The 16,882-nt window shown below is 40.2% G+C and overlaps 1 long non-coding RNA gene across 1 annotated transcript in view; it reads right to left on the bottom strand.

The window, feature by feature from the left end:
* Positions 1-2,789: 2,789 nt before the first annotated feature.
* LOC143987173 (uncharacterized) overlaps positions 2,790-16,882 on the bottom strand; it is a 75,473-nt gene continuing 61,380 nt past the window's right edge. The window contains exons 2-3 of the long non-coding RNA XR_013276607.1: positions 9,676-10,071; positions 2,790-3,376 (exon numbers count right to left, since the gene is read on the bottom strand). This is a non-coding gene — a long non-coding RNA (uncharacterized LOC143987173). The remainder of the gene's footprint in view (positions 3,377-9,675; positions 10,072-16,882) is intronic.

Here is a 16,882-nt window from a genome sequence, read left to right as displayed (position 1 = left end):
GTATAATTATCGATATTCAATAACTCATATTGCTGAGAAAAGTTCCAAGAAAGTCCATTCAGTTCTTGTGTAAAAACTCAAAAATTGATTTAATAATAAAATAGCAAAATATTACAAGAACAATATCAAAATGTAGAATGTAAAAATAACATACATAATGTAGTTATATACTTGAAATGAAGACTGTATATATAATCAGATGTGTGTCTTTGTATTTTTGTAGCTATGGAAGCTTCCTTGAGTGTCGGACGCAAATCTGCCCAAAATGCTAATGTTCCTAGCTTTTACTCCTAAAATCTGAACCCCAATTTATCTTTAACCTCTTGCCGGTCAAATGACAGCTGTGCGGTGCGGCTCTCGATCTGGGTGGACGTCATATGATGGCTTCCCAGAACGACTGTTCTCGTGCGCCCCCGGGGCGTGCAGCGTGGCAATCGTGGTCGAGCCATGTTGCTAGAACACAGCGCGACCCCGATCTATGTAAAGAGCAGCACCCATGGCTCTTTAACCATGTGTAAACACGGAGATGCTGGTAATCAGCACTCCTCGCCTCACACTGTCAGAGTGTGAGGAGAGGAGAGCCGATCAGTGGCATCTCCTCACAGGAGACAGCTAGGTATGTAATCAGGGCACTGATCATCAGTTAATTAAGTGCCCACCAGTGCCAGCAATGACTGCCCACCACTGCCAGCAATCAGTGCTCACAAGTGCCAGCAATCAGTGCCCACAAGTGGCAGTAATCAGTGCCCACAAGTGCCAGCAATCAGTGGCCAATAGTGATGCCCATCAGTGCCCATCACTGCTGCCCATCACTGCTCTTCACTGCTGCCCATCAATGCCACCCATCAATGCCCATCAGTACCCATCAGTGCCGCCTATCCATGCTACTTATCTGTGCCCACCAGTGCTGCCTATCTGTGCCCACCAGTGCCACCTATCTGTGCCACTCAGTGCTGCCTATCTGTGCCCATAAGTGCAGCATTTTTGTGCCTCCTCATCAGTGCCACCTAATCAGTGCCCATAAATGCCACCTCATCAGTGCCCATAAGTGCCCCCTCATCAGTGCCCATCAGTGAAGGAGAAAAAGTACTTATTTACAAAATTTACAGACAGAAACGAAGAAAAACTTTTTTTTTTTTCAAAATTTTTGGTCTTTTATTTTTTTAGGAAAAAATAAAAAACCCAGGAGTGATTAAATACCACCAAAAGAAAGCTCTATTTGTGTGAAGAAAATGATAACAATTTCACATACAGTGGGGAGGGAAAGTATTCAGACCCCCTTACATTTTTAATTCTTTGTTATATTGCAGCCATTTTCTAAAATCATTTAAGTTAATTTTTTTCCTCAATATTGTACACACAGCACCCCATATTGACAGAAAAGCACATAATTGTTGACATTTGTGCAGATTTATTAAAAAAGAAAAACTGAAAATATCACAATGTCAACAATTCTGTGTTTTTTCTGTCAATATGGGGTGCTGTGTGTATATTAACAAGGGAAAAAAATGAACTTAAATGATTTTAGCAAATGGCTGCAATATAACAAAGAGTGAAAAAAATGTAAGGGGGTCTGAATACTTTCTGTCCACACTGTAGTTACAATGTAGCATGACCGCGCAATTGTCATTCAAAGTGTGACAGAGCTGAAAAATGGCCTGGGCATGAAGGGGGTGTAGGTGCCCTCTCACTTAAGGGTGGGAGTTGTTCAGTCTCTATGCATTAGCATTCCTGAGGAGTGGGCAAGAACAATGTGTGAAACCATTTAACGTATACAATATACGTTTCCTTTAACATCTAAATCAAATATATTATATTAACTGAAAACCCAATGTTCTTGTTAATATCCTATTCAAGAAATATTGTAGTATAAAGAACTTATATTTATATATATACCTTTCTTCTTGTGTGATGGGGAAGTGAGAGCTAGCTCACTCAACCCTAACTATTACCACGTGTGAGCTCTCCAAAGGAATGCTTATGAAGCTTATAACTATATATATATATATATATATATATATATATATATATATAAATAAAACAGCACTTTTCCATATCTAGACGACAAATATATCCAAACTCATTCATTCTATAAAGACCAAATCCATTCATCCATTTGTTAATATTTGTTAATTGATAAAAATTAGATTAAAAAAGTCTAACATTTCCCTCTTAAAAATGATTGATTAAACAATCGTAATCATTTTCTTACCTAAATCCATTTACAACCACATCTCATTCGTATCCATACATGCTTTTATATCTTAAGATAATTGATTTCAATATATTTTCAATTTTGATTCTATATAAGGAAAAGTGAACTTATAAACCTTTTGATTCAAATACCATAAAAATATTTTCCCCCTTATTTTTTTTTTCTTTTACCAAATAATCCCCTTAAGGCCCGGTTCACACCGCTGCGGGGGGAGATCCGGATGTGATTCGCACAGCAAATCACATCCGATCTCCGTAGCAATGCGAGTTCAGCCATACAGATAGTATGGCTGAATTCGCAGCGCTCCCGCAGCAAACTCGCACGGGACCCTTTTTTGGGTCCGCAACAGAATCGGATCGCATGGGGGTTCACACCATGCGATCCGATTCCTGTGCGAGTCGGCAGATCGCACTGCGATATGCCGACGGATCTGGGGGTGTCATTAACATAACATTGACACTCCCAGCCGTCCGCATAGGGCAGTGTGAACTGCCGGCGGGAGGTGTGCGATGCGGGAAAACGCCGCGGATTCGCGGCGTTCCCGCATCGCAGCGGTGTGAACCCGGCCTAATATTCATACATTCATAAATGTAACATTGTTGTACAATACTTTGAAGTATGGATGTCACTTCAGAAATATATGTTCCATACTTTACCTCCAATGTTTATCATAAATCTATAATCCATACAACCTTTCAAATAACCTTGTCAAAAGAAGTTAAGAAATATGCTTCTTAACTTCAATTCATTAATATATGTTAGATGATTTTAAAAATAAATACATATTACAATGTAAAGTTAGTCCTAACTTGTCTATATGTACTTTAGGAAAAATGTACTCTTATCTTAATTAACTCCAGATGTTCCTGCTAACTAAAGTTACTCTATTGTAAAGAGGTTTAACTCTTTCAACTCTGAAAGTACGTTGCATGTGATTGTAAAAGTTGATGTGTAAACAATATCTCATCTTGATATGTTAAACATATCACGTCACATAAAAATGTTGATATATAAAAACTGCAATATATCTGATGGATAAAATATTTCAACAGTAGTCAAAAATCAAAAGTTAATTGTTTTTAGAAGATTCTCTCTTATTCAAGGTCTTGAGATTATTTTTTCTTCTTTTTGTTCTTCCTGCACTCTGTAAAGTTGGAAAACCTTTATTGAACATAAAAAGACAACAATAATTATAACAAATTAATCTCTTACAGAACTGATATTCTTAAGCTTTGAGTTTGTTTTCATATGGAAGGTGTAGAAATATTAAATTTATTTTCTTTTGGTGACTTATAAGTCAGGTGATCCTGAAACAGAATGCAGTATCATTACTTTGAATTTACTAATGCAAAATATACCTTAATTTACTTATTCATTTTACATATCACAACCCTAATATTTTATCATGACATGAAAGACATATTTTGTTAATAGCATTTCTAATTACCTTGCTTTGCTCTATTTTTCTTAAACTGGCCTATACTCCTCATGCTAGTAGTCAGTGTATTTTAACTATAACAGGATGCAATTTCTCCTTTTAGTCATGATTTGAAACCTTGTTTTCACAAACAAAGAAAGGTTTCAAAACAACCCGGGAAGCCTGAAGTGAACTGTATCCATTCACTATTCCTCTTTAAGATTTAGAGTCATGCTTGTTCTACTGTAATTTTTGGCATCTTCCACTTCAGCATTTTCTGTAGAATTTTTGCAGAATAGCAAAAGCATTCTTTGGGTAACACATAGAAAGACCTGCTGAAGGACTCTTAATATTATTACCAAATACTGGCTTAAAGCCTCTCTCAGCACTTGTTTTAAAAACATAATTTACAGGTTTTCTGGATACATTTGTACAAACATAATTTTGTGCATATTGCTGAGAATGTTCTGTTACCAAATCTACCTATATAGATTTAAATTGTAAAGTTTTAAAAAATGGGCACTATTTGTTCTATAATTCTCCTAAAATTAATTTTTTCTAGAAGAAGTTTTAACCACTTGCTTACTGGGCACTTAAACCCCCCTCAGTCCCAGACCAATTTTCAGCTTTCAGCGCTGATGCACTTTGAATGACAATTGCGCGGTCATACAACACTGTACCCAAATGAAATTTTTATCATTTTTTTTCCCACAAATAGAGCTTTCTTTTGGTGGTATTTAGTTACAGCTGGGAGTTTTATTTTTTGCTAAACAAACAAAAAAAGATGCAAAAAAAATAAATAAAAAAATCATGTTTTAATAGTTTGTTATACAATTTTGCAAACGGGTCATTTTTCTCCTTCATTGAAGTGCGCTGATTAGGTGGCACTGATGGCTGCATTGGTGGGCACTGATGGGCTGCATTGGTGGGCACTGATGGGCTGCATTGGTGGGCACTGATGGGCTGCACTGGTGGGCACTGATAGGCATAGTTAAGGCGGCACTAATAGGCACAGATAAGGCGGCACCGATCGGCACAGATAAGGCGGCACTGATGGGCAAAGATGGGCACAGATAAGATGGCATGGATGGGTGGCACGGATAAGTGGCACGGATGGGTGGCACGGATGGGCACTGATAGGTACCACTGATAGATGGGACTGATGGGCACTGATAGGTGGCACTGATAGGTGGCTCTGATAGGTGGCACTGCTGGGCACTGATGGGCACTGATGGGCGGCACTGCTGGGCACTGATGGGCGGCACTGGGGTGCAGCACCTTTAAGGAAGATTGTGGGTGGCACTGTTGGTGGCACTGCTGGATGGCACTGTGGGTGGCATTGTGGGTGGCACTGTGGGTGGCACTGTGGGTGGCGCTGTGGGCACTATGGGCACTGCTGGGTGGCACTGATGGGGGGCACTTACTTTCATTCAGGATGGCACTGCGGTGGGCAGGTGGGCACTGGCAGGAGGCAGGTGATCAGCTGTATTGCTGGCCGTGATCGGGACTGATGTCCCGATCACGGCCGCCGGTGATCGGCTTTTTTTTTCTCTCCTCGCGCTGTCAGCGCGAGGAGGAATAATAGCCGATTACCGGCTCCGTTCTGTCACATGATCAGCTGTCATTGGCTGACAGCTGATCACGTGATAAGGGGTTGGGATCTACCCCTTGCACGGATCGGTGATCAGGCGAGTCTCGTGGACTCGCCGATCACAGAGCGCGCCGCGCGCGCCCCTCAGGGGGCGCGCAGGCTGCTCGTAACCGGGACGACGTCAATAGACGTAGTCCCGGAAAAGTAGATCCGCGCTAATGCCGTCATTTGGCAATAGCGCGGATCTCAAGTGGTTAATGATAGATCGGTTGTCTGTAATATGAACTTACTAGAGCTCACAATCTTTTCTGTTACTTTGACTGCAAAATAGACACTTAACAATTGCTTAATATGTGTGTCAAAGGTCTTTTCCATATTTGTCAAACCTCTGGAGAAAAAGCCTATTATTTGTCTGATTACCTTTTTTAATGGAGACAAAGTTACTGAAATAGAATTCTCAGATACCTCAGTATGCAATACAACGGGAATTGACGGACCAACTTCAATTGTATTCAATGAAGGAGCATTCTGCAGATCCCTTTTCAACATTTCAAAGGCATCTGTCTGGGTTTGACCCCATTGATCAAACACAACATCTTTTTGTCTCAAAAAATCAAATAATGGTTTAACTTTATCATCACATTCCTGTAAAAACTCTTTGCAATGATTTACTTCACTCAAAAATCTACATAATGCCTTGTAAGATGTTGGAATTGGAATAACAGAAATGTTTCTAACTTTTTCCTGTGATAGCTGTCTCTGTCCATGACTAATTTGCATATGAAGGATTGCTACCTGACTTTTCATCAACTGAACTGTTTCGGTGTTCAATTTTAGCCCTGCCCTTTGTAACAGAGTAAATAACTCAGACAAAAGAGTGACATATTCCGCTATACTCTGTATAGACAGCAAAAATTGTCCACATGCTGGAAAATACATTCTGGTCTAGAGAATTTTGATAATATTTTCTCTAAACACTCGTGTACTATACCATCACTAATGTCCAATCCTGGAGTTATTCTAGTGAATGCATAGGTTTCTTTATTAAAGCTGAAGGCAAGTTTATATTGACAGCTTTTAGTTAATGGTACTGAACAATGACTATTTGTGATTTCCAGCACAGAAAATAATTTGGCCTTGGCATCCAGGTGTGACGTAAAATTTAAGGAATAATAGGTTTGTTATTAGTAATGCATTTATTCAGTGATCTTAAATCAACTGATAAAATATTCGAATCATCAGCATTCTTGATATATCCAATACAATTTACCACTGATTGTGCTTTCTTTAATATTTGTTGTTGTAAAAATTCTTGTACAATGTCAGAAACTGAAACTATTGATTCTTGTGGCAACTTATATTGAATTTGGGGCTTAGGATCTTTTCCCTCAATGGCTATTTCAATATCTTTAAACAAACCTGTATCAATTGTGGTCTGACTCGAAAGACTTTTATGTGATCGAACCAATTGTTCCAATACAAGATTGGTTCCTGTATGTGGGCAATTATAATCTAAAGACTGCTGTACAAATACTTCCAATATTACTATAGATGGAAGGATCTATTAACATAGATTTGGGCCTAGATGAATATTTCCATGTAGTAGAATTACTTAATCAATAATCCAATTTAGTTTACTAATCACAACCATTCTCTACATTTTGACAACACCAGATATCTATTTTAGTTTCCAAAAGTCCTGGAATTTCCAAAATCACATCAGATACTTTAGTTGCAACTGTATTTTCTTTTCCGCTGAAACCAATTAAATTACATTTTGGAGAAAAAATATTCACAGGTAATTTGTGGCTAAACTGCGTTCAGCTACTAAATCTATTAACCATTTAGTTTATCTACCATTTAATAAACCATGTAACCAAAGCCTTCCACCTTCATCTATTAACCACTTGCTTACTGGGCACTTAAACCCCCCTCCTGCCTAGACCAATTTTCAGCTTTCAGCGCTGATGCACTTTGAATGACAATTGCGCGGCCATACAACACTGTACCCATATGAAATTTTTATCATTTTTTTTTCCCACAAATAGAGCTTTCTTTTGGTATTTAATTACAGCTGGGAGTTTTATTTTTGCTAAACAAACAAAAAAAGATGCAAAATATAAAAATAAAAAAATAAAAATTTCTTAGTTTGTTAGAAAATTTTGCAAACAGGTCATTTTTCTCCTTCATTGAAATGCGCTGATGAGGCGGCACTGGTGGGCACTGATAGGCTGCACTGGTGGGCACTGATAGGCACAGTTAAGGCGGCACTAATAGGCACAGATAAGGTGGCACCAATAGGCACAGATAAGGCAGTACTGATGGGCACAGATAAGGCGGCACTGATGGGCAAAGATGGGCACAGATAAGATGGTACTGATGGGTGGCACGGATGGGTGGCACTAAGGGGCACTGATAGGTGCCGCTGATAGATGGGACTGATGGGCACTGATAGGTGGCTCTGATAGGTGGCACTGCTGGGCACTGATGGGCGGCACTGATGGGCACTGGTAGATGACACTGATAGGCACAGATATGTGGCACTGGGGTGCAGCACTGTTGTTGAGGCAGATTGTGGGCACTGATAGGTGGCACTGTGGGCACTGATAGGTGGCACTGTGGGTACTGATGGGTGGCACTATGGGCACTGATGGGTGGCACTGATGGGGGGAACTTTTTTATTATTTAGGTGGCACTGGCAGGGGGCAGGTGGGCACTGATAAGCTGGCCGTGATCGGGACTGATGTCCCGATCACGGCCGCCGGTGATCGGCTTTTTTTTTTCTCCTCGCGCTGTTAGCGGAAGGAGGAAAAACAACCGATTACCGGCTCTGTTGTGTGACATGATCAGCTGTCATTGGCTCCAATCCGTGATCAGGCGAGTCTCATAGACTCGCTGATGACAGAGTGCGCCGCGCACGCCCCTCAGGGGGCGCGCAGGCCACTCGTGCACGGGACGACGTCAATAGACGTTGTCCCGGCAAAGCAGGTCCGCGCTGTAGCCGTCATTCGGCTATAGCGCAGATCTCTAGTGGTTAAAATTGGAGTAACATAATTTAATGTTGGAGAAGTAAAAAAAAACATTTTTTTTCGTGATTTTGGCAATGGAAGTAATCCATCTCTCTCTTTGACAGGATTGTTTGTCATATTGTTTGAACTGTCATTAACAATTAGTGTACTGATCTGTGTGACTTCTGAGGCATAAGGCAAATTAATCAACCTATTGTTTGGACAAGGATGAATAAATTGCTCAGAAATGTTCTCGTTTTCTAATTCCAACGTTTTTATTTAAGAATCGAATTTATATTTTAAACATTCTTTCTGTACATGATAACTTTCCTTACAATGTAAGCAAATAACATTTAGGCCTCTTTCACACGGGGCGGATCAGTAAAGATCCGCCCCGTGATGATCCGCTCGCTCAGCGGGGATCGGTCCGTTGTCCCCGCTGAGCCGGCTGCGGACAGGGCGGTCTCCGCACACTGTGCGGGGACCGCCCTGTCAGCTATCCGCTCTCCTCTATGGGGATCGGACGAGCACGGACCGTGTGTCCGTGTTCATCCGATCCGCTCTGCAGACGGACAGAAAAATAGGATTTTCCTCCGTCTGCAGAATCGGACAGTTGCGGAGGTGGACAATAGCGGGTGTCTGCAGATGCTCATCCGCAGACATCCGCTATCCCATAGGGATGAATGTATGGCCCGTATTTCATCCGCAAATGGATGGATGAAATACGGACATACCATCCGCATGTGTGAAAGGGGCCTTACTGTGTGCTTTGAAACTTTGGTTCTGCCTGTGATGCGTATCTCACCATATCTGGGTGTGGCCATACATGTAGCAACGCTCTGATCGCCATTTTGAACAGTTACCCTATCAATCTTTTGTTTGTCTAAACTTTCTGTGCATTCTGCATCTTTATTAATTAATTTTGATTTAAGCAAAACTTCATGGTCCTGGTCATCTATTTCTATAGACTGCATATCTGGTACAAAAGACTTCTGTTTAGAGTTTGCAGTATCATTAATCTCTAAACTCTTGCTTGACTGTTGTTTAGAATTTACACAAATCCTTTTTACATTATTCTGTAATTCAGACAACTGAATATCTTTTATTTGAATTTTACTTTGCAAATCATCTATTCGCTCAGACAAAATCAGACAATTAGCACATACACTGTTATCCTGCTGAGTCTTTATTTTCCCTTTTGTACAAATAACATTCCTTTTAGAAACTCCTAATATTATTGTGTCAAAAACTATAACTTTATCACATTTTTAACCTGTTTGTTGAATCTCCTAAAAGTACATTTAGATTTTTGTATCTTAATATTAGCCTGTAAGTATTCATTGAACATGTAATACCATAATTCATCATCTTTAACACATTTTGACAGATTTTTTAATTCTAATTTACTCTCACTACATAATTCATCAATAAAATTATTACTTACCAATTTAGGACAGACATCCTTTATGTAGCACGCGTCCCCTCTCTTGGCGGGAAATTACATCATCAAGAAACAAGGTTTTCTTGCACGTGCGTAAACGTCTCACCAGTTCTGATAATTTTATAATTCCAGGTTCATTCAATGATGCCGAAAGTTCATTTGCTGTTTTTATCTCTCCTGGAAGCTTGACTGCATAATCAATGCTTGTATTCCCTAATGGCAAGCGGAAGGAGAAATTATTCAAAAATGTTCAATATTCTGACAAAATTAAACTGGCTACGGCTTGCCACTGTTAGAAATCGTTATTTCGGAAAAATTATTGATATTCAATAACTCATGTTGGTGAGTAAAGTTCCAAGAAAGTCCACTCGGTTCTTGTGTAAAAACTCAAAAATTGATCTAATAATAAAATAACAAAATATTACAAGAACAATATCAAAATGTAGAACGTAAAAATAACCATTACTGTAGTTATATTATTGAAATGAAGATTGTATATATAATCAGATGTGTGTCTTTGTATGTGTGTAGCTATGCCAGCTTCCTTGAGTGTCTGACGCAAATCTGCCCAAAATGTTTCTGTTCCTAGCTTTTACTCCAAAAATCTGACCCCCACTTTATCTTTAAAAGGGCTAGTTTAACTAGATGCTGACTGCCGGCCGTCAAATGATGGCAAGGCGGCACACCTATTGTGGTGGGTGGCCATCTTATGATGTCCTCCCGTTTAAACAGGGAATGCGTGCGATCGTGCACACGCATCCCTGTTCCTTCGGTGGCAGCGTGTCACAGAGGCACCACTCGCCACCAAGGGGGGTGAACAGCCATTGGGTATGACTGTTTACCATGTGATCGGCCGCGATGAAGTCACGGTCGCTCACAGATGGTTCCACCCCCACTGTGCACGGCGCATGCACGGCGGTGGCGGCGTGTTCCCGGGAACACGGCTCATCACCGACGCTGGTAAACAGCTATTGGCTGGCTGTTTACTCACGTGATCGGCTGTGATCCTTTCACAGCCGATCACTAAATGTAAACAAACTGCGGTAGCGAGATGTTACCGGGTTCTCCTCCTCACACACCGATCGTGTGTGAGGAGGAGATTGCGGTAACATCTCATTACTGCCTACAGTACACATCAAGCACACTGATTTCCCCCCCAATAAAGAGGACCTGTCACCACCCATTATAGTACCTGTCACTCACAGTCCATCAGAGTACCCGAGTACCTGTCACAGTCCATCAGAGTACCCGAGTACCTGTCACGGTCCATCAGAGTACCCAAATACCTGTCACAGCCCATCAGAGTACCCGAGTACCTGTCACAGTCCATCCGAGTACCCGAGTACCTGTCACAGTCCATCCGAGTACCTGAGTACCCATCACAGTCCATCTGAGTACCCGAGTACCTGTCACAGCCCATCAAAGTACCCGAGTACCTGTCACAGCCCATCAGAGTACCCGAGTACCCGTCACAGTCCATCCGAGTACCTGTCACAGTCCATCCGAGTACCTGTCACAGCCCATCAAAGTACCCGAGTACCTGTCACAGTCCATCAGAGTACCCGAGTACCTGTCACAGCCCATCAGAGTACTCAAGTAACTGTCCCAGTCCATCTGAGTACCCGAGTACCTGTCACAGTTCATCTGAGTACCTGTCACAGTCCATCTGAGTACCCGAGTACCTGTCACAGTTCATCTGAGTACCTGTCACAGTTCATCTGAGTACCCGAGTACCTGTCACAGTCCATATGAGTACCTGAGTACCTATCACCGCCCTTCAGAGTACCCCAGTACCTGTCACCAGGCCATCAGAGTACCCCAGTACCTGTCACCAGGCCATCAGAGTACCTGAGTACCTTACCTTAGTACCTGTCACTAGGCCATTGGAGTACTCGAGTACCTGTCACCAGGCCATCAGAGTACCTGAGTACCTGTCACCAGGCCATTGGAGTACCCGAGTACCTGTCACCAGGCCATCAGAGAACTCAAGTACCTGTCACTAGCCCATCAGAGCACCAGAGTACCTATCTGCAGCCCATGCCTCATAGAATATACGTTGGGGTGTTTGCTTTCCAAAATGGGGTCATTTTGGGGGTAATTCCATTGGCCTGGTGCTCCAGGACCTTCAAAAGTGTGATGGGTAGGAATGAAATGAGATGTGTCGTTTATGCTCCTAGAACGCCTGAAGGTACTACTTCAATGTTCGGCCTCTGTATGTGGCCAGGCTGTGTAAAAGTCCTACACATGTGGTATGAGGAGTAGCATAATGTGTTTTGGGGTGTAATTTTTTCTATATACATGCTATGTGTTAGAAATATCTTATAAATTGACAACTTTGTGTAAAAAAAAATGCGTTTTAATTTTTTTCCACATTTTCCAAAAACTTCTGGAAAAAAATGAACCGTTCAAAAGACTCATTATGCCTCACAGATTATACGTTGGGGTGTTAGCATTCCAAAATGGGGTCATTTTATGGGCAATTCCATTGTCCTGGTACTCCAGGGCCTTCAAAATTTTAATAGGTGGCTGTGAAATGAGATGTGTCATTTTTGCTTGTAGAACGTCTGAAAGTGCCACTTCAATGTTGGTGCTCTGTATGTGGCCATGCTGTGTAAAAGTCTCACACATGTGGAATCGCCATTCTCGGGAAGAATAGCAGAATGTATTTTGGGGTGTAATTTGTTGTATGCATATGCTATGTGTGAGAAATAACCTGATAATATGACAATTTTGTAAAAAATTTAAAATAAAAAAAAAATCTTAATTTTGCAAAGAATTGTGGGAAAAAATTACAACTTAAAAAAACTCACCATGTTTTTTCCTTAATACCTTGAAACGTCTACTTTCTAAAAAGGGGTCATTTGGGGGGTATTTGTACTTTCCTGACTTGTTAGTGTCAAGAAATGAGATACACCTGATGTACTGAAGGCCTGATCAGATGTGATCAATTTTCAGTGATTGGCACCATAGTTTGTAGACTCTATAACTTTCACAAAGACCAAATAATATACACTAATGTGGGTTATTTTTATCAAAGATATGTAGCAGTATAAATTTTGGCCAACATTTATGAAGAAAAATTACTAATTAGCAAAATTTTATGACAGAAACAAAGAAAAGGGCATTTTTTTCACTAAGTTTACATTTTGTTTTATTTATAGCACAAAAAATAAAAAACCCACTAGTGATTAAATACCACTAAAAGAAAGCTCTATTTGTGTGGAAAAAAGGACGCAAGTTTCATATGGGTACAGTGTTGCATGACTGAGTAATTGTCATTCAAACTGTGAGAGCGCTGAAAGCTGAAAATTGGTCTGGTCAGTAAGGGGGTGTAAGTGCACTGTATTGAGGTGGTTACAGTTCTTCTGAGTCTTATTGTCCTACAGTCTCTTATAATGAAAGCTAGCTTTCTCTCCCCTCTCACGCAAGGGTGGGAGTTGTTCAGTCTCTATGCATTAGCATTCCTGAGGAGTGGGCAAGAACAATGAGTGAAAGCGTTTAACATATCATCTAAATCGAATACTACATATACTAATATATATACATTATATTCATTGAAAACCCAATGTTCTTATTAATATCCTATTCAAGATTTCAAGATTAATATCCTATTCAAAATATTGTAGTATAAATAACACACACATATATATATATATATATATATATGTGCTCTAGAAGTGCTAGAAGTACTTCAAGAAGAAGTGCTCTAGAATATTTTGCATCTTAAGAAATGTGATACCTTTCTTCTCATGTGATGGGGGAGGTGAGAGCTAGCTCACTCAACCCTAACTATTACCATATGTGAGCTCTCCAAAGGAATGCTTATGAAACTTCTAACAATATGTATATACTTTCACATAAATATATAAAAGCCTATATATTTCACTTTTCCATATTTAGAAGACAAATATATCCAAACTCAATCATTCTATAAAGACCAAATCTATTCATTAATTTGTTAATATTTGTTAATTGATAGATATTAGATAAAAGAAAACTTCATACCACCAAACACACACAGGACCCTCTTTAAATCTTAGTGATGGTGCCTCCCAGCCTTTTAAGGGGTTTAGGCAGCAGGGAGGCGGGACAGGGTTTACATTCATGTGATCACCATAATTGGCTGTCATGGCAGTCACATGATCGGAAAACCCCCAATCAAACGTGGCGTTCAGGAGCTTTCCGTTATCCACCGTTAACTGTGCCACTAATTCACGCAAATATGCGGCCAAGGGGTTAAAATTGCACCGCATTCAGATGGCATACATGTGATCGCCCTCCACAGAAACTCATATTATTTCAATTGTAATGCGAATCAATGCATCCTGGAACACATCCGAAATCGCATCAGTTTGAAGCAGGGCTAAAATTATCATTTAGATTATAATTTATAATTGTTCATAAATAAAGTAACAAAATAGACAGATAACACTGAAATGTCTCCACATTCATGTATTTATTCTATGTAACAATTTGAGAATGCTATAACATTTTTCTTTTATATAATTTATACAGTATAGTTTTATGCTGACATGGTTTACTTATAATGATACCAAAGGTGAAATTTTTAATGCAGAATTCCAGGCAGAGCTTTTTCTTATTTTTGTTCTGTAAAAAAAAAAAGAAGTTACCTCTGCTGATGTTTATCACACATCCCTTCCCCTTAGGCTCTGTTCACATCTGGCATCCTGGATCATGGGCGGCATCGCCACGATCCCAAATCTAGAACATCTTTTGGGCAACAGGCAACCCACATTCTGTTTGTGCGGTTTTACTGCGATTAGTCAAGCAACATTTGTGGCAAAATCGCACCGCAATCTGGGTGCCATTGGAAGTGACAGAGATGGCAAGTGCTTCATGCTTGCTGTGATCCGGGATGCTTAGATGTGAATGGAGCCTCACAGTAAAAATAATACTTTTATTCATGCTGGATAGTACATCTCCTCTCACCATTCTTCCTGCGCGCTGTGGTTATGAGAGCTGTGGCTCACGCTAGTGTTGTTTATTCACACCACCCCTCCCTTTGTCTATTCACAGAATGCCTTGTGTTCCAGGAACCATTTATAAAATGGAAGGTGTTCTGTGACTGTACAAGGGGAAGGGAGGGGCAGGTAAATGACACTAGTGTAAGCTCTCATGGCCACAGCAAGTACTGCAAAAGCTGTGCTATCCGGTGTGAACAAGAGTATTATTTTTACTGTAAAGAGCAGTGATCTGGATTTTTTTTTTTATCAGTATTGTGTTTTGTAATGTTTTAGACACCCCGACCCTTCTAATTATGATACCTTTTCGGTATCTAGAAGTTTGTCTGAGGAAGTGGCCAGGCTCCAGGAAATGTGCTCTGCTGTTTACATACACATCACCTATACACCGTAGAGTACTCCTGTTACAAAAAGCCAATTGTTATTTTTTTCCTAAACTGATTATATCTTTTTTTGGATGTTTGTTTAAAATAAGAATTTTACTGGATTACACACAAGTGCAAGTAGAATGGATTTTTCTTCTGGTCTAAGAAACCTAAAGATAACACAAATGTAACAGTGGAGGTTAGGCTATGATGCCTAACTGGTCCTATGTATAGCTCTTGAGAGGCCAAGCTTTTAGCTACAGCCTACTAAGAATTAAACCCAAGAATTTGTGTTATGATTACATATGTTAGTATTTTGCTGGATACTATACAGGTCCATCTAAAAAAAATAGAATATCATCGAAAAAATATTTTTTTATTTAATTAATTAAATTATTTCAGTAATTCAGTTCAAAAAGTGAAACTTATATTTTATATAGATTCATTACACACTGAGTGATATATATTTAAAGCATTTCTTTATTTTAATTTCAATGATTATGGCTTTCAGCTAGTGGAATCCAGAATTCAGTATCACAGAAAACCAGAATATTACATTTAAAGGATTAATTAAAGGATTTTTAATACAGAAATGTTGGCTTACTGAAAAGTATGTCCATGTACAGTATCGGATGTACTCAATACTTGCTCTTGGCTCCTTTTGCATAAAATTTCTGCATCAATGCGGCGTGACATGGAGGCAATCACCCTGGGGCACTGCTGAGGTGTTATGGAAGCCCAGGTTTCTTTGATAGCGGCCTTTAGCTAATCTGCTTTGTTGGGTCTGGTGTCTCTCATCTTCCTCTTGACAATAACCCACAGATTCTCTATGGGGTTTAGGTCAGGCGAGTTTGCTGGTCAATCAAGCACAGTGATACCATGATCATTAAACCAGGTACTGGTACTTTTGGCAGTGTGGGCAGGCGCCAAGTCCTGCTGGAAAATGAAATCACCATCTCCATAAAGCTGGTCAGCAGAGGGAAGCATGAAGTGCTCTAGAATTTCCTGGAGGGGGGCTGCACTAACTTTGGACTTAATAAAACACAGTGGACCAACGCCAGCAGATGGCATGGCTCCCTAAATCATCACGGACTGTGGAAACTTCACACTGGACCTCATATAACTTGGATTCTGTGCCTTTCCACTCTTCCTCCAGACTCTGGGACCTTGATTTCCAAATGAAATGCAAAATTTACTTTCACCCGAAAAGAGGACTTTGGAGCACTGAGCAACAGTTTAGTCCTTTTTCTCCTTAGCACAGGTAAGATGCTTCTGACGTCTCTGGTTAAGGAGTGGCTTGACACAAGGAATGCAACAGTTGTAGCCCATGTCCTGGATACATCTGTGTGTGGTGGCTCTTGAAGCACTGACACCAGCTGTAGTCCACTCCTTGTGAATCTCCCCCAAATTCTTGAATGGCCTTTGCTTCACAATTCTCTCAAGGCTGCAGTTATCCCTGTTATTTGTGCACCTTTTTCTACCACGCTTTTTCCTTTCACTCGACTTTCCATTAATATGCTTGGATACAGCACACTGTGAACATCCGGCTTCTTTAGCAATGGCCTTTTGTGGCTTACCCTTCTTGTGGAAGGTGTCAATCACTGTCTTCTGGACAACTGTCTAATCAGCAGACTTTCCCATGATTGTGTAACCTACTGAACCAGACTGAGAGACCATTTAAAGGCTCAGGAAACCTTCTACAGGTGTTTTTAGTTTATTAGCTGATTAGAGAGCAACACCATGAGTATAAAATATTGAAATTTTTCACAATATTCAAATACTGAGTTTTGGATTTTCACTAGCTGTAAGCCATAATCATCAAAATTTTTAAGAAAGAAATGCTTGAAATATATCACTAAGTTT

Source organism: Lithobates pipiens, unplaced genomic scaffold (genome assembly GCF_037356315.1).
Source record: "Lithobates pipiens isolate NorthernLeopardFrog02 unplaced genomic scaffold, aLitPip1_a1.2 Scaffold_18, whole genome shotgun sequence".
NCBI lineage: Eukaryota > Metazoa > Chordata > Amphibia > Anura > Ranidae > Lithobates > Lithobates pipiens.
Note: the sequence above shows the minus strand (reverse complement) of the source record. Positions and strands in the feature narration are given on the sequence as shown.